Here is an 18,821-nt window from a genome sequence, read left to right on the forward strand (position 1 = left end):
CAAGTGCAGGTAGATATGGTCTTCTAAACACCAGGTTCCTGTGCAAATTTCATCAACAGCATCAGCAACCAACAGAGCTGAAAACTTGGGATGGGAATACATGGAGTTTTGATTATCTACAGCTTGCCTTCAGCTGGGGTGAAAGAATCTATTCTTTTTATATACTTTTGGTATCAACAGCCCAGTGTAATGGACTCTGATGCAGACAGGAAGGATGATGTGTAAGTTAATGGGGTGTGAGCAATTAAAATGCAAAATCATCTGCCTCACTAAATGTCTTTTTCTCTCCTGCCAATGACAGGAATAGGTATTACAGACTAATTGTCTCAGAAAATAGGAAAGAACCACTCTTTGAAAGCAATTAATTTCCCCTCATTTCCAAAATCCCAGCAGCCTTTCCCTTTGCCTCACCTCCCTTTTCTTTATTTTAATGCATAATTTACATTTTAGAGACCAGCATCAAGGGCAAAATAATCACAATAATATTCAAAGGGCCATCCCAGCCTGCTCTAAGTGAATACTTACAGGCCCTAAAGTTTCTAAGCACCTCATTTGGGTGATCTCAAACAAAACATCTTTCACAGAACTGGCAGGTGTGGTGTTCTGTACATCAGCCTTTTAGAGAAACACTATCTGAGATTCTTCACTGGAGCTTTTGGAGCCACAGAAGGTGGCTGAACACGATCTCATATTCTCTGTGGGTTTACCAGGGAGCTGAAGGACATCTTTAGGTCTCCTTGCTAAAGCTGTCATCATGTTGATCTGTCTGCCACCAAAGCCCACGGGTCTCACAGAGCTGGTGTGGCCCTGGAGGATAGGGGAATTTCCCACTGTCTTCTCCAAAATCCCTTGCCACCACATTTCTGGGGTTTCCTTTCCTTCTTGTGGTTCTTCTCCCACGTTCCTGGGCCAGTTTCCTGCTCCAGATCCACCCATCCATGACCTCCAGCATCACACCTTTCCTGACAGCACAGGAGGAAACCATGATTCCCGTGGGGCTCAGAAGGTCTCCTAGGGAATATCCTGAGCAAAACTCACTTTTGACACCCTCAGCCCCTGAAAGGGGTGCACCAAACCCGTACCACCCATCCTTCTTCCACACAACAGCCTGGTCTGAGGTTCCTAACAGAGCCAAGGACATAACACAGTGCGAGAGATGAATGAGGAGAGGACTTCTCTGCAGACACTCCCTCTGCACCCCTGTGGAAAACGCCAATCACTTAGTTTTAAAATTTTAAAAGTTTAATAGTAATAAAATGGTTACAAAAATGGCAATACAGTTAGACTAATAATAATTTGGACAATTCAAATTAGGACAATATGAGACAATAAAAACAAAGAGTTATGGACAGTCCGGGTACCTATTCTGGGCAACACGAGCCCGAAAAAGGACCCAGGTTAACAAAGGATTAACGCTTAAAAACAATAACCTGTTGCATATTCATACACCTCATCCATGATGCATAAATTCCATTCAAACACAGGATTCTGTCTGGGCAGGGTCAGCTTCTTCCTCCTAATCCGGACGGTGTCATCCTAACTGAGTGAGGTGGGAAGAAGTTCATTTCTCCTGATAATGGAGCAATAAATTCTCTTTCTCTGAAAGATTCAGGTGTCCTGTGGCTGCTATCTCAGTGTGAGCCCTTTCTTTAGGAAAAAAAAAAAGTATCCTCCATAGCATACTTACTATTTTAACATTTTGTTATAACCCAAGACTATATTTACCACACTACTTAAGAGAATTAAAACAGCATAACTTTCTAAAACAACACATATAATACTCATTTGAATATTTGCGAAAAGCCAGTCATAAAATAGGCATTTTTTCACACTCGACAACAAAAAATCAGGTTGTCCTGTTTGATTATTTTGGGAGAGAGCTCCACTGCAGCCAGGGACCCGGCCCTAAGGGACACCGTGCTCGGGATGTGCGGGGGCAAACGGAGAGGACACCGGGGACGGGGAGGGGCTGGTCCCGAGGGCGAGGAGGAGGAGGAGGAGGAGGAGGAAGAAGGGCGGCCAGGGCAGCCCCGGTGGTGGCTGCGGACGGCCCGGAGAGCGCTGCTTCCTTGCGGGGGCGGCGGGAGCGCTGAGCCGGGCCGGGCTAAGCCGGGCTGGGCTGTGCCGGGCGGAGCTCAGCAGAGCCGGGCTGGGCTGGGTTGAGCTGAGCCGGGCTGTGCCGGGCGGAGCTCAGCAGAGCCGGGCTGGGTTGGGCTGTGCCGAGCCGGGCTGTGCCGGGCGGAGCTCAGCGGAGCCGGGCTGGGCTGAGCCGTGTTGTCCCGGGCGGAGCTCAGCAGAGCCGAGCTGGGCTGGGCTCTGCAGAGCTGAGTTTGTCTGTGCCGGGCTTAGCCGAGCCAAGCACAGCCAAGCCGGGCTGTGCGGGCAGGACTGGGCTCAAGCCAAGCCGAGCAGAACTGAGCCGAACAGGAGTGATCCGAGCCGAAAGGGGCTGATCCGAGCCGAGCCGCGCTGCGCGGGCAGCAGGTACCGCCGGCGGAGCGGGATGCGCGGGGGATGTGCGGGGATGCGCGGGCAGGGCAGGGCACGGCAGGGCAGGGCAGGGCAGGGTGTCCCGCTGCAGGACAATGTGCCAGGGCCGGGTGGGACCTCCGAGGGTGAACCTGTGCAGCAGCCCCGGGAAAGTTGAGGGCGCTGCTTGGTGCATTTCAGCGTCACTTGCTCCGCTGTAGCCGTCGGCGCCGCTGTTTCGGGGTTTTAAAGGTGATAACTTCGCGTTTGCCCGGAGAGTTGTGTTTTATTTGTTTTTTTACCTTTAAATGAGAGTTTAAGTTGCTTTCAGCTTCTCCACCTGATGTCTCTTGCGAGTGTTTGCGGTTTCGCCATGGCATTTTCCTGCCTTTAAAAGAGAGCGTTGTTTTCTCCCGTGTATCTTCGTGTAACAGTGAAAAGGGGGAAAGTGAGAAACATAATGAAACAACTACAATGAAACAACGACTACAAACACTTTTAGTCAACAGAGTGAACAAACTGGGGAAGATAGAGAGGGAAAACCCTTTCTCCTGCTGGGCTCAGTGATGATTTGTAGGTTACAGCAGTATGTGATAGGACAGACAGACAGAAAATCGTTTTAGAGGCTTTGCTGCATCTCAGCGGCTGGGTATATCACTTTGGGGTCGAGTTTGTAATGTTCTAGAAAGAAGAGCTGCGGTAATTTTGGGCAGTTTAAGGGGAATGAACCCTCCATCCCTGCTCACTCCGCTGCGCTTCCTTTCGGAGGAGGGGACTGAAACCCCAGCCCGGCTGAATTCTCTGCTGCACATTGAACTCGAGCACAGCTAAACTCTTGGGTGTAACCAGAGCCTTTCTACAAGGCAAGTAGCCAACTTCTCGCCTGTACTTTAATCTCCAGGAGCGTGATACTTTTCAGAGAAGAAGGTTTTTTTTTTTTTTTACAAGTTGTTTTATTTGGTTTTTTTTCATTTGCACCGATGAAAGAACAGTAGCAAAAAAAACCGACTTCAGCAGCTGAAAGCCACTGAATTGAGTCATGCTAACAGCAGATTATTTAGTAGGGTTACTAGGGCAGGAAGAGATAAAGTTTCACTGAACTTCTATTAAAAAAAAAAAAAAAACAAAGGCGGGGGGAGCAGCAGAACTATTTGCAGAGAAAAGGGCAATGTTCAAACTTTTGTATTCTTAAACAGCCAAGTCCTTGAGGCCCTGCACGTGTGGGTTTTTTTTTTTTTTTTTTTTTGTATTTCTCTTTTTATCCTTTTTAATTGAAGAAAGGACCTCACATCCCTGTTGAGGCCACCAGGCATTGTGAGTTTCTGAGGAATGAGCTTTAGGAGCAGAGTTGAGGGACCAGCGAGGAGCACCTGCTCCAAGGAGGTTCTTGTCCCACCTGGATGTGGTGGAACAGGACTGCATCCAGCTGGAGGTACCAGGGTGCTCCTAGGATGCTGCTATCCTGGAGTTCACCAGGGAGCTGCCCTTGCCTGAACTCCTGGCATCAGAATTCAATCTGAATCCCAGTGTTGTTGCCTCTGTCTCTTTTGTGCTGTCTCAGCTGGACATGAGGCTTTGGTGTCTGCCAGACACCACTTTGGTGTCTCTTTACTTGCCAAGGCTCCCTGAGCCCTGCTGGACCCCTCATGTTCCTCATGTGACTCTGTACCTGTGTGGACATGAGGTGAATTAAGCAAGTGATGCTCAGCCTGTGCAGAAGTTTTGGCCTGGAAAGAATCCCTGCCTTAAGATGATGCCACAGTTGCACTGGCACAGGCAATGCAGAGTTTAGTTGAATTTCCCCTCACTTTTACATGTATTTTATTATTTGGTTTTTAAGGTCCTATTGAAGATTCAGATCTCCCTCCTGAACCTTTATCCTGCAGCTCAGCAGCCCCCTGTGCCCAGGCTGGTTTTGTGCTCACGTTGCTACACTGGGGAAACCTTTTCATTTTCTTTTTCCACCCCGAGGAGAGCAGTGAGGGTTCTTACACTGCCAGGGTGGAGCTAACTAAGCTCTTTTTTCCCTGCCTCAAGTGTGTTTCCTTTCAAAGAAAGTTACTTGGTTGACTCTCAGAGCTTCTCACAGGAGCAACATGTGCCTCAGCATCCCATCAGAGGTGGATGGAGACCTCAAAGGGAGGAGGGAGAGGTAAGAAAGGAGGGATGGATGGAACAAGAGAAGCAGCTTAGCTTTCCCAACATGCCAAATTTTTGTTTTACTTCCTTGGGATCTTTTGCAGCTTAGTCTCTGTTTCCATGTTGTTCTGAAGGAAGTGATATGGTGAATATAACTTCTGATGGCAACTTTTTGGTTTCTTCTCTTAATAGCTGAGTTTAATTGCAAAGAGCTCTGCAGCAGCCTGGGAGGGAGGTGAAGTATGAAACACCTTCCAGGGCTTGGCCAGGAGAGCTGTTCTGCTCTTGGCTTTTTTAAGGCATGTGTTGGTGGATCCAAGTTAAAACACTTGGCTGCAACCTCTGCTGTTTCTTCCCATTTTGCAGAAGCCAGGATTTGTGCAAACAGAGTGTTGTTCTTTGCCTAAGCTTAGAGAAAGTGACTCTTAAACTAGAAAAGGAAGAGAAAGTCAGTACAGGAGTATGAGCATCCTGAACCTGTGTGTGTGTGTGTGAAACCATGGAAAGGGTTAATCAGAGCCTTGATCCTGTAGTCACAGGTGCCAGGAGCTGTGCACAGCTCCCTCCCAGGGCTGCTCACGTGCCTGTTCTCACACAGAAACGTTCCCCAGATCACTCTGGTGATTGGCACTGGAAGCAGCCTGCAAACACTCACTGACAGTTTGTTTCCATCCCTTCTCTGTTCGCCTCCTTGCCTCGCATCCAGCTCCTGCTTGGGAGGAAAACATTGGCAAAGGCAGCCCAAGCTGCAAACCCTTCTCTGTAGCCAATTGCACAGTGTTTTTATTGTATCATGGCTTGTTTGTGTCAGTTTTGAGATTTATCTGCATCGTTGCTTCCTTGTGTTAATATTGGTATTTATTGGGCTTGTTGGAGATTTTTCATCTCTCACACCCAGCAGCAGAGATAACATTTATTAACTGTGATAGTGAGAGTGGAAGGGACCCAAATTACTTTTCAAATCACACCCAGCTGTCGTAGCAATGGACAATTCCTCTGGTTGCTATCATCCCTTTTAGTAACACCATTGCTTCTGAGTGATTTTCTGGGGCAGAGTGGTGAAATCCCTTTTGGGAGTATTTTTATTTCCACCTATGTGTAAGAACATGTGCTGTGTTTGGGGCAAAAATGCTGAGTGGAGTAAATGTACAGTTGTAAAGGATGTACCCAGGGTGAGGTGAAAAGAAGCTGGTGCAGCTTTCACTAAACTGTGCCTCGTCTCTGTCACCACATGTGTAGTGACGATGTAGGGCTCAATTATCTCTCAAGTGAATTTCCTGATATTTATCTGAGCTCAAAAGACCCATGAGATGTCAGGGGATGAGCTCAACATGATATCTTTCTGTTTTGTTTCTTTTTTAAATGGTCATTTCCACCTCACATTTGACCCATTTTGGGCTGGATTGTTTCTCAGTAATCAACTGCCTCAATTGTTACAGCATTTAATTTGCTTGGCATTCACTGTGAAGCAATGTATCCTCCTTTCCTGATCATCCCACTTATCTGCAGGAAATCAAAATGGAGTATTTGCATAGGAAATACCAGTGCTAAAAGACAAAAAAGTTTCTGGTTGATAAACAAATGAGGAGAGGGAGGTGATGAATCTTGGGCCCATGCATGGATGGTATTCAGCCTGATTCTGTTAGAATCATAGGTCACAGAATGGTTGGGTCAGAAGGGACCCTAAAGATCATCCAGTTCCAACCCCCTTCCACTATCCCAGGTTGTTCCAAGCCCTGTCCAACCTGGCCTTGGACACTTCCAGGGGTTCTTAATGAGAAATCCACATTTACCAAATTTTTTCATTTACCAAAATGTCACCTCCTGGCATAGGCAGGGAACCCAGAGTGATGAAGAAGATCAGTTTTCATACAAGGTTAGCAGACCATGGAGAGTTAAAGGAAAGTATTTGATGTGATGACTAGAGGAGAAAGTTAGAACATCTTCCATGATACTTAAAGAAATCCAAAAATGGCATTAAAAAACTTTTTGTACTTATCACATGATAATTATCAACACATTTGTCAGTGGGAGGACTGTATCCATAATTAAAACTGCCCTGACAGGAGAGAGGGATGAGACCACACATGAATCCATAAAAATAAGTTATTTCTATAAACATATATATATTCTTACCTACAGTGTGTATGAGTAAAAGCAAACTTAGTACAGATAATGGTGCATATGGAAGCAGAAAAGGTGAAAGAAGGAGATGGAAAGAAGGGGGAGGTGTTCCAGCCTTGTGTGTAGCAAAATTCCAGCTCTTCCTGGGCACACTGACCTGCTCCCTGGTGAAGGGTTCCAACAGCAGGATCTAAGCTGGAAGCATCAGGGTCTACAGGCTCAGATGGCTTTGGAGGACAAGAGAAATTGAGGAGTTTTCCTCTCCAAAGCACTGAAGATGGTCAGGGTTTTTTTAAAGTTTTTTAATGGAAAATATTTTGGTCCACAACAAAGATGTTTTGATTCTGAGCTGTTATTTTGTCTTGCAGGAATTTAGTTAAAGATGATGGGTGCATTTCCCTTCAGTTGTTTCCTGCAAAGTGCAACATGACATCTTCATGTGGTGCAGAAAGGTGTTGGCTCTGTCTCCAGTGTCCATGGCAATAGTGATCAGGGAAGATGTGGATCTGTGGATAAATCTGGTTGGCAGAAAGAATGAGGATATGTGGGAACCTTAGGAATAAGTCATTATGATTCGTTTGCTTTATTAAAATATTTCTGACCCTGCAGCAAAACCCATCGCTTTGCTTCAGAAAATACCCATATTTTTTTGGTTGAAAGAAGATAATTTTTTATGCTTGCCAGAATTTTCTATGGCAACAAAAAGCACTTCTCACCACCTACTTCCAATGGGTTTCATCATTTAGAAAGGCAGGAAAATGATGTTTGGAAAGGTGATCCCAGACATTGGTTGTAACATGAGAGAGGGTGTGAGTGTGCCTGCAGAAGTGGACCCTGAGCTGAGGAGGTGATCTAGACCTCAGACTCATCAGGACTGCAATCTGAGGCAGGAAAACACCTGAGTGGAAAAAAGAAAAAAAAAAACAAAAAACAACTGAGAAAAAGATGGTAAGGAGGTGGGTATAAAAGAAATCTGTGGTGAGAGGAGTGTGTGGGGCTGGAACAGCTCATACAAGCCTCCCTCCTGCAGGAGGATGAAGGTTTAAGGTATGGATTCAGCTGTGTTTATGTTGGAATTCAGGACATCCCTCTGGCTGTCCTGGACTGCCCAGACCCCTGCCAGGGGGCTCAGAGACCCTGGCACAGAGCCCAAGATGCCCCTGTGGTTTTGATTATGACCCATGGAGCAAATTACCAACCTTATATGAGGATCTGCAAGGCATGACAGTTTAAATAGAATGATAGTGAATTTATCACAGGGTGAAAAAATAGATTTTTGGGGTTTTTAGAATGAGGGTTCAGGGGGCAAGATGGATGAATCTGGGTGTGTCCAGCCTTTCTCCTTCTTCTTCTTGGCCTCCATCTTCTGCTGTGATGTTGGCACTTTTGGATTGGTTTAAGGTAGAAGCTCACTGTCTAACACAGGTGATAGGTATTGGGAAGTTATTGTAAATAATGTACATGTAGTTTTTAGTAAGATAACACTGCCCTGAGGGTGGCCAGAGTGCCTCTGACTGTCTTGCTGAGCAGACCTCAGCTGGACAGGAGAAAGAATTTTATAGATAAGATACAACAAACAACCTTGAGACTGAGGACTGAAGAGTTCTGACTCCTTCCTCAAGCACCAGGCTGGGCAAAGAGACTTTCTGACACATCTCAGGGTCACAGTGGCCAGCAGAAGCCCAAAGGTGTTTAGGTCTGGCATGTGCTACTGAAGGGCTTTGGTGGTAAAGGTCTGGCTGATGAAGCAGTGGGGGATCAGAGCAATGTACAGGAGCAACCTGCTCTAGTCCAAAGTGTCCCTGCCCATGATCTTTAAGATCTTTTCCAACCCAAACCATTCTATGACTCTCTGACCTATGAGGCTTTTGGAAGATCCAGGAAGAGTACAGCAGACAGCTTAAACCCTGAAGAACAGCTCTAAATCAAGCACAGCTTCCTCCTCTGTCATCACACTGGGGTATTTTAGTGCAGAGCAGCCACCCACCCGGGCCAGGAAGTGCAATTCCTGCCCCAAATGTCATTGCACCACACAATTCTGGACAAGCAAATAAGCCCAGTCCATCCCAACAAGCAGCAGGGCTGTCCCACCACTGTAATGCCCCCATTTGCTGAGAGTGTGGGTTTGGGGTAGCTCATCTCAGGGATGCAGGGATTGAGTGTGGAGGAGGATTCTCAAAGCAGAATGGTTGGAGGGCTCTGCCTGAGTTGTTTTGTGAAGTTGTTCTGGGGGTTTTTTGTGAGTAAGGAACTGACAAATGTACTCCTAGCTCTGGGCTGACAGCAAGGTTTTTCTTGGGTTTAGTAGGGGGATATTTTATCTCTGCCTGCCCTCATTGACGCAGCAACTCATCCCTTTGTACTCAGTTCTTTCCTTGGGATCAAACACACAACAGAAGTTGCCTCACTTGGGCTAAATGACTGTTGGAGAGGCCCTAATCTATACAAACTACCCAGATATGTGGCCTTAATTTTATTTTTTAACCCAAAAAAAAACCGCTGGAAAAGTAAAAGAGAGAGAATTGCTAGAGGGTGGCAGCAGAATTGTCACAGAATCATTGAATCACAGAATGGTTTGGCTTGGTAGGCCTCTCAGACTGCTCCAACCTCCCTGCCATGGTCAAGGACACCTTCCACTAGTCCAGGCTGCTCAGATCCTGGTCTGGAACCCCTCCAGGGCTGGGGAAGGAGATCACACACACTCACATAAAGGTGGAGTGGCTTTCCTGAGCCATGCAGGGGTGTCACAGCTTTGCCTTGGTACAAGTGAAGCCCTGATTCAGCTGGGTCTTTTAATGACCTTTTAAATGATTTTGTAAATAGCAGATATATAAATATATAGAAATAATATAACAATATATAAAAATATATAGATAGATATATATCTAGATATAGATATTATATATATCTTTATATGCATAAATATATATAAATAAATATAAATATAAATAAATATCTATAATATATTTATTTATTTATATTATATATATAAATATATTTCTTTTATATATATATAATATATAAACATATATATTATATATATATAAACATATTTTATATATATAATAAACATTTTATATATAATAACATTTTATAACAGTAAAATAAAACATTTTATATATAATAAAAATTATTATATATATATATATAAATAAATATTTCTTTTATATATATATATATATATATATATATAAGGCAGCAGGATGGCTGCCGCCTTCCCATAGGGGCCAAAATTTGGGATCACCCAGTGCCATAAATCCCCAGGAACCTGGCTTCTGATTGTGCTGGGAGCAGAAGTTTAACTTCTATTTTGTTTCAAATCTAAACTCATACATGATTAATTTTTCACTTGGATCTGAGCATTTTCTTCTGAGGAGGTTTTTGATGTGGTGGTTTCACTTTGCTGTGCAGTTTCTGTGTGCTGGTGGGGCTGCTCCTCTTCCTCACCTAAATCAGCAGCAAAATCAGGGCCAGCTGAGGGTGGGAGGAGAGCCTGAGTGAGAGGGGAGGCATTTTGGGGCTGATATGTCAAGAACAGAAGGAGCAGCTGAGGCTTGTGGAGATCTCTCTGACCTGTGCATGGGATTGGAAAAAGGTTATCCATGGAAAACAGAGACAAGTGCAGCTGTGGGAGTCCCTGCTGCTTGTCTTGCAGGACTGTGCATGTGCTGAGGGCTGAATTCACCCAGGTTTTCCCCTCCCACCCTTACAGTAACTCTTGCTATTTATGTTTTGATTTACACCACGGGTGAAATAGTAAAAAATGTGCATCCTCCAGCTTCCGTTTTCAGCTGCTCTGTCCCTCCTCCCCCTCATGCCAGGGGAGGGTGTCAGCTACAGACATTGTTATTAAAACGATTAAAACATTGGTTAAGTCAATAAAAACTCCAGAGAACAGCCCTTTTTCTCCCTGTCCCCCTCCATCAAAATGAGGTGGTTCTCTGCAATGTGTTTTGTAGTGAAATTGGAAAGGATGGTGCTTTTACCAAATCTCTTCATTAGAAAATTCAATTCTACAGCTTCTGTCAGTTTTCCCAGTTCCTAGTCATTAGCATTGTCCTCCTGCCTTATTTATAGACCAGATTCAAACCCCATGGAAAGTAAATAAAGGTTTCAGTGCATTTTGGTTGTACTTAGGGAGAGCTGTAAACCATCCTGTCCTCAGCTGGTTTTTTGTCTCTGTCTGCAATAGCCTTGTTAGCTCCTGGGGGTTTCAATGCAGAAAAAGCACCCATGAGCTGATCTCCGAATTAACTGAGCTTCTGGCAGCTGAGAGCCATCCCCTCTGGTGTCAGAAGTGGGATTCTGTGTGAGGACACACTCCTGCACCTGAACCAGGCTCCCCCAGCCCTGGGGGAAGGAGGCATTTGAGGTCACCAGGCATTTGACCCATTTCAGTCAGCAAGATGGAGATAATGGAAACTGAAAACCCAGCAGATCTCTTTCTTTCTGCTGTGTGTGAAGGGGCCTGGGGTGAACAGCCCACATGCAAATGGGTATGGAGGAGGTGGGAGAGTGAATGTCCAAAGCTGGGGGTCAGGGATTGGTTTGTTGGGGTGAAGAGGAGAGGGAAGGGACCTTCAGTGTGTCCCAGTTTGGGATTTTGTGAGTGTACCTGGATGTCTGGGTGTGTGAGTGAGCTTTTCTGTGGCCAGTGGTCTGTGAGGAGGAGCAGCACATTCCCTGTGCTCTGCACTGCTGAGGTGAAGCAGATATTGTCTGCATGTCCATGATTGCCCTTTCCTCACAGTGTGAAGATGAACTCATGAAGGTTTGCTTAAGCAGCCATATGGTGATATAAAAAAAAAAAACAACAAAAACCCCAGAAACTAAATTAGAAACTAAAACAAAAACAAAACATCCCAAAAACCTGATTCTTTCTACTTTGGTCTAAAATTAATTTTCTCTGTGTTGTATATTTCATTCTTCATCCCACTGTGTGTGCTATATCCCTCCCAGTCAGGGACATAGCTAAGGGCAGAAGCACAGAAAGAAACTGGTGGGTAAATGATAAAGTTGATGTGAGTTCAATGGTGAGTGGAGTGGGAAGATATGGAGAGCTGGAAAGTCTCCCAGGAACTGATCTGGAGCTCTGACACTGAGAATAGGACACCAGACTATAAATGGGAAGAGGACTTTCAGCACAACTGGAGCCAGAACTTCTTTATTTAAGTAGAAGTGCAGTTTTAAATTTCAATTTAAATTGAATATGACTGAAGAAGAGGAAATGCTATATCAGAGTTTATTTAAAGAGGTGGCTGGAGTCCAGTGGCTTTGGGAGTGGGAAGGACACAGAAAGTGGAGTTGAGATGGTGCTGACAAGAGATGGCACAGATGTGGCACCTGAAATTGAGGGGAGCAACAACAACAACAACAAATTGGGGGTGACTGTGGTGAAGCCATGGCAGCAAAAATTGATGGAGCAGAGAATGGAGGCAGAGACTGTAGATCTGCCAACATCTGCTGTGCCAAAGAAAGATTTCTGATTCTGATATGTATTTATGTCATTATATTTAGCAGAATAAACATGAAGTTTCAAAGGAGTGGAAAAGGCTGGATTACCTGAGTTAGCCCTGGTGCTGTTTGCTGTAAAATGTGAGCTGTGCCAGGTGCTCACAGGAGCAGAGGTCACTGCAGAGTTCCTGGGAGGATTTCAGGCAAAGAGGAGGCAGCTGAGGGCTGTGGACCAGAGCTGGGCTCGTGGTGTTGGGGTGCCTAAAATGAAGGATCTGGATGGTCAGACATATTTTTGAAATTCCTATCTGCTGAACCTGTTAAAAAAACCATCCAGTGCTGCAGAGGAGTGAGGAGGAAACAATGGTTCTCTTTAAATGATGGTGCAAGCTCAGAAGAACACAGCACAGTCCTAGATCAAAATTAGTTCCGTAAAATACAAACAATTATAGAAGGGTTTGGGTTGGGAGGGACCATCCCAACTCCACCCTAAAGATCATCTCATTCCAAGCCCCTGCCATGGCAGGGACACCTTCCACTATTCCAGGGTGCTCCAAGCCCCATCCAAGCCTGGCCTACATCTCCAAATTCCATTTGGTCACACAGAAATCAGGTGTGCATGTCCAATGTGGACTCCAGTTATGATCTGAGTCTCCTGAGACAAATTTGCCCATTTTTTGAGGAGTGTGTGGTAACACCAAGCACAGGAGAAGCTTCACTGCTGGCAGATACCTCAGGGATGAGGTAGACACAGTCTGCTGGGTGGCAGAGGGGTGAATGAAATGCTCTTTTCCAGCCCAACATTTCTGTAATCCAGGGTCCAAATACCCTGAGCAGATTTCTGGATTAAACAAAGACCTTAAATACCTCCACTGCTGAGTTAGGTTCACCACAGCATGAAACTGTGCCTGCACAAGGAAGGATGTTCAAAAGTCTGTACCCCTCTTTGGGATTTTTTTCTTTGTTTTTAAGAGAAAGAAAATAAAAAAATAGGTGCAGATGCTGGCACTGGCAGGAAGTCAGTGCATTAAAAAACATCCTGGTACAAGATGGTGAAGTATTTAAGGAACACTCCACCTGTGTCATTAAAAAAAGCACCAAAAAACACCCAAAAGGCCAGAGCAAGAAATCTGTGAACCAGTGCCAAAATCATGCAGAAGTAGAGAAATTGCTGTGCTAATGAACAAGAGGAACAAAAGGAAAGGACATATTGTAGCTACATCTCAGTTTGGGATGTTTTTATTTCCCTCATTACATTGAAAAGCTCTTGAAAGAATTTGGTGTTCAGTGTTTTTAAACAGTGCTCTGCCACTTCTGGTTTGGTCAGTGTTTGTTAGCAGACAATTAAAACTTGAAAATATAGTAATAAAAATTATAGATAAGTACAATAGGGATAATAATTTGGAAAACTTTTTTTTTGAGCTTGTGTGGTCCAGTGTTACAGAAATGAAGTGATACAGGAAAATAAATTAACCATAAGTTTTCCAGGAAAATAAGGAAGAAAAATTGACAAGTTGCTCTTAATACACTGGACCCTAAAAATGCACAAAAAAGATAAAAGTTTTTCAAAGGAGAATAAACTGAATAGCTGGGCATTTTTCCAACAGTACAAGTGAGAAAGAGTGCTTTGTTTCAGGACCACACATGACAAAAATTCATTAAATGTGGGGAAAAAATAAGGGATCTGACCTGGCTTGAGGGACAGGACCTGGAGAGGTTTCATCCAAATAAAGATTTGGTGGCTCTGCTCTGCTTCTCTTTCCAGTTTGCACAAATAGCAAGGGTTTCAGCTTTAAACACCCTGCCAAGGTAGATAAATTCACATTGTCTGTTGGAAAACAAAAGGCATGTCTGAGAGAGATTCTCCTTCTGGTGTAAGAATTTGTATCCTCTATGAGCAAATCAAAGAGTTCTCAGAGCTGTTCCTGCGCACTGGGCCCTTTTTCCATTTCTAAGCACATTCCAGAGTGGATGATTTTGGTGTGGGGTCCTCCCCCAGATGTTTTTCACTGTCTCTCCAAGCTGTCATCACTGCTAGACAGGAATGCATCAGCTCCTGGAGCAAACCCCAAGAGCTGGGTCCTTTTTCCCTGGGCAGCTGAACAGCAGTGCTAGGGCTGACCTTGGCCATCTTTGTGGCAGAAACAGCAATTCCAGGGTGGGCTTGGCTTTGTTTGAAGTAGCCTCTGTAGGATGGGAAGATGCACCCCTACAGAGGTTGGTATCCCTGTCCTGGGTGTCCTGGGAGCTGGGCTGGCAGCCCATGTGTGCAGTGCAGTTGTCTCTGTACATTCCTGTGAATCCACCTTTAATCTCTTCACAGGCAGCCAGGCCAGGATTTCCCAGCCTCTTTATCCCAAACAAAAGGCAGTTGCTGCACACCACCCCATCACCATCATCACCATCACCATCATCACCATCACCACTCCTGCTTAGTTCAGGCCCCACATCCCTGCAGGCTCAGTCAGAACAGGGGGTGGATGCAGCTGCAAACTCACTGGTCAAGCAGAGAAAAGAGAGGTTGCTTGCAGAGAAATCTGCTCTAAGGAGACCTCAGGCTGTGCTGGAGGAGATTGGGAGGCTGCAGTGTGGCAGGGGGTGCAAAGCTGAACAAAATCCTTGGGCACAGCCTGTGTTCAGGTCAGGCTGAAGGAATTGTGGTGTGGAGACCCAAGGGGATAGAAAAGCACAAATTCCCTGGTTTTAAGGCCCAGCTACACATGTGTCCCTAGAAAGGTTGAGGACTCCATCCTAGGGTCCATGGATGAATGTAGTGACCACTGGCATTCCCAGCAGCTGGGATTCCTGCAGTTCCCCAGTGGAAGGGACACCAAGCCTTCTACAGCTGTAAATCTGTTCACATGTGTTAACTCCACTGTGGTTTAATCATCTTTAAGATCTGAAGATAGACTTGAGGCTCTGTTCTTGCCTTGTGCACCACAAATGCAACAAAAGAAAACTCCTGAGCTCAGCAGAGTCCAGAATTTGTAGGGTGTATATAGCAGATAGATCTTGTTACCAATACACACCCCTCCCTCCAAACACAGCTTCACAAGACATCCCAGAGGGTTTTAAAGAGAAATGTCCATCCCTGACACTGCTCCTAGAAAAGCCTCATTTCCAGAGGGGAAAGAAATGCTTTGCCCAGGTCCTCTGTGTCTGCAAGTGATGGGAAAGCATCACTTTGATGCTCTGTGTCTGAAAGTGATGGGGAGCATCACCTCTGTTTTGAACTCAAGAGGTTCTAGGGAGTTTTGGGAGGCAACAAAAGAAAAGAACAAAAATGCAACAAAAGAAAACCTCCGAGCTCAGCAGACCCCAGACAGAGTTTGTAGGGTTTATATAGGACATAGATCCTGTTACCAATACACACCCCTCCCTCCAAACACAGCTCCACAAGACATCCCAGAGGGTTTTAAACAGAAATGTCCTTCCCTGTGCCTGACACTGGACTAGAAAAGCCTGCAAGCCTCATTTCCAGAGGAGAAAGAAATGCTTTGCCCAGGTCTTCTGTGTCTGCAAGTGATGGGAAAGGGTTTGTGTGGGGAGCATCACCTCTGTTTGAAAGGGTTTGTTTTGATTTCACACCTCTGTTTTGAATTCAAGTGGTCCCAGGAAGTTTTGGGAGGCTCTTCAGTTGCATGGAGTCTGATATTGTACCAATGCCATCAGAGACTGCTGGTCCTGGCTTGCCTCACTCTCCCTCCTCTGCCTTTGGGAGATGTTGAAGATGGGGTGGCTGAGAGCAGAGAGAGGGAAAATCAAAGGGCTCTGCAGCTTCCCCTCCTTTCCCTGCTCTGATCCACATCCTTGTCAAAGGAAAGTGTGAGAAATGGCACCCAGAGGGATTCTGAACTTCCTCCTTCATGGGCAGGCTGGTGTGATCTCCTTTGAAATAGCAGCTGATAGGGACACCTAAAATGAGTCACTCAGGGGACTCATTTTGGATCCCCATTCCCTCCTGTTTGCTCTGTGGGATATGAGGAGTCAGGGGATGGAGAAAGGGATTTCAGCCATCCCTGCTGGTGTTCAGGGTTGCTCTTGAAACCTGCAGAAGGCTTTGAGGTGTGTAATGCTCATGTGCAGGTCTCCACCAGCCTTACACACAGATCTCTGCAGGGTCAGGACCTGCCTGTTTGCTGGGAGATGCCTTGGAAAGGGGGTGAAAGAAAGTTCAGACCCTCCAGCTATAACTCTTCTTTCCCTCTTAGTGATGCTGATCTGGAGATTATGAACTCATTTTGCAAGCAGTTTTGCATAAAAAAAAAAAGGAGAGAGAGTTGGAAATGTTCCCTCTGACCTTGAGAAAATGAGAGTTTGATGACATTAGGAAAGCAGCATCTCAAATCTAGAAATATTTCCCTTTTCAGTTGGTCCTTGTTCAGTAAATTGCCATCTTTACTGTGTCATACATGCATCCATTTTCAGTCAGTGAAAGGCAAAAGCACAAATCCCATCACAGGCAGCTGTCCTCCATCCAGATCCTCTGCTGCTGGGAGCAGGAACTCATTTCTTCCTCTCTGCTTAGCCACAATTGATTAAGGATGTTAAAGAGTTTATTACTTCCTAATATCATCTGGGAATGGTTTCCATATGTTGTATTATTCTCCAGAGTGGGCAGAGCAGCTCCCCAGTGCCAGCAAAGTGGGGTGCAGCATTGCTGAACCCAAATTAGGTTTTGTTTAAGGTTTCAGGAGGAGAAGGTTGCAGGTTGCCTCTCAGAGAAAACTGCATTTAATCCTTGGTTTTCAGACACCTCACAGGATCCTTTCCACTGGGAAATTAAGCAGACTCTCTCCATATCCAGTGCAGCTGTTTGTGGTGTTAAATTAAACTGCTGCTATTGCAGAGAGCCGTGCTGGAGCTGAGCTCTTGCTTAATTGCTTATGGCCATGGATGCCAGCCAAGCAGCAGTCCTGGAGTGGCAAACACTGGAAATCTGACCTGGAAAACAGATGTTTGGGCCAAAGCCAAGGTGGTTTCAGGAAAGGCAGTGGGAGAAAAGAGAGAAAAGCAGGAAACCAGTTATCTGTCTGATTTATTGGGCAGCGTAAAGAAATCCACCCCAGAGCAGAGTGCTCACACGAGGCTGGTACAGCAGTAAACTCTGGTTTTAGCAAGCTTGAGCCAGCCTTTGCAGGAGGGCAGCTGTTGGTTTATCAGTGCTGACTCTTGCTGTGCCAAACCCACTGTTTGCTTTGCAGCTGGTGGAAAGTTCTCACCTGTTTGCTGGAGGCTGCAGAGCATCTCCTGCAATAAACTGGTTTATGTGGAGTCCCAGCACAAGTCTCTCAGATTTGATACATTGAAGGAATCCATTGAAATTTTAATGGTTTGAGGAATCTGATCAAAACTAAATCTTGCAGTGAAGGTGCTTCATGTGAACAGATCATCCCCAGGTATTCACACTGGCTCTCACAGGAGGGAAATCTCACATTGGTGGTTCCAGCTCAGGATCTGAAGGTGCCAATTTCCCTCTGTTCCTCTCTCAGGAGCCATGGGGACTGCCTGTCTTGGGGATGCAGATGTTGCAGACATCTGGGTCTTGGTGAGATCTATCCCCCTGTGTCTCCACAGAACCTCTTGAGCTTTGAAGTGACCTCTTCTTGTCCCCCTTCTTGTCCCCCTTCTTGAGCTTTGAAGTGACCTCTTCTTGTCCCCCTGTCCTGCCCAAGCAGGGACACCAGGAGCTGCCCTGGATCATGCCCTGATGGCTTTTGAATATTTCAAGAGTGAAGATTCCACGACATCTCTGGGGTACCTGATCAGGAAGTGCTTGATGGCAGAGAGCCAAAATGAAGAGTTGCACTGGAGGGGAGGGAGGGAGGGAACATCCAGCATTTAAGATGAAGGAAAGTTTTAAATGCCACTGCTCAGGGAGCTGATCCACAGACCTGAGCAGGTGTCTTGTAGCTCAGCCAAGCTGTGATTTTTGGAGCAGTGATAGGAGTATTTAGCAGGACAAGAGCTTTCACAGTTCTACCTCTGTTGTGAATACATTGATTTAATTGAAGTGTGATGAATTGCAGCTCAAACATTTAGTCCTAATTTTGTTTCTTTAGTACCTGAGTAAATAGTGCCACCACATTTTACTGCTGAGGAGCCATCAAAAGATCTTTGGATTCTTTTAACAACACCCATGTGCTTAGATGCCCGACACACTGACTAAAAATTCTGACTGCCACTCTGAGCTTTTAAAGGGGAATTTGGAAAGTCCTGGTAAGGGAATGCTTAACCCCTTGCACTTCCTCCTGCTCCTGCTTGTGGAACAAGAGGTTCCTGAAGCCAGAGGTGTAGGAATTAGGGATTTGGAAGAGGATCATAATTTTTTCTTACCCAGCAGTGACCAGAAATGGTGGAGTATGGTAGAGGCAAAGAGGACAATTTCTGTTCACACAATTAAGATTCTTGGGCTGTTGTTTTAGTCTTTGACCATCTTTAGCTTTCCACACTGATGCTACAGAATATACAGCTCCTTGGATTTCACCTCTGCTGCCAGAGACCCTTTGATTTGTTTTTCCTTTTGTCTTTAGACTTCATAGGCTTCTTGTTTTTTGAAACAAAGGAAATGTCTAAGTAATAATACATGTCTGCATTGCACAGAGAGAAAGAGAAAAATATATATTAAAATATAT

General features: G+C 45.3%; 1 protein-coding gene across 2 annotated transcripts in view; it reads left to right on the forward strand.

Annotated features, from left to right (window-relative positions):
* Window positions 1-18,821, forward strand: part of PRKCQ (protein kinase C theta) — a 110,403-nt gene that overhangs the window by 52,764 nt on the left and 38,818 nt on the right. Inside the window, exon 1 of one of the 2 annotated variants that reach the window (XM_054631765.2) lies at window positions 2,250-2,484. The exons of the other annotated variant lie outside the window; for it this stretch is intronic. The gene's annotated coding sequence lies outside the window, so the exon portion shown is untranslated. Of the gene's footprint in view, window positions 1-2,249; window positions 2,485-18,821 lie in introns of those variants that run through there. 2 annotated transcript variants of the gene reach the window in all.

This window comes from Agelaius phoeniceus, chromosome 5, assembly GCF_051311805.1.
Source record: "Agelaius phoeniceus isolate bAgePho1 chromosome 5, bAgePho1.hap1, whole genome shotgun sequence".
Classification (NCBI taxonomy): domain Eukaryota; kingdom Metazoa; phylum Chordata; class Aves; order Passeriformes; family Icteridae; genus Agelaius; species Agelaius phoeniceus.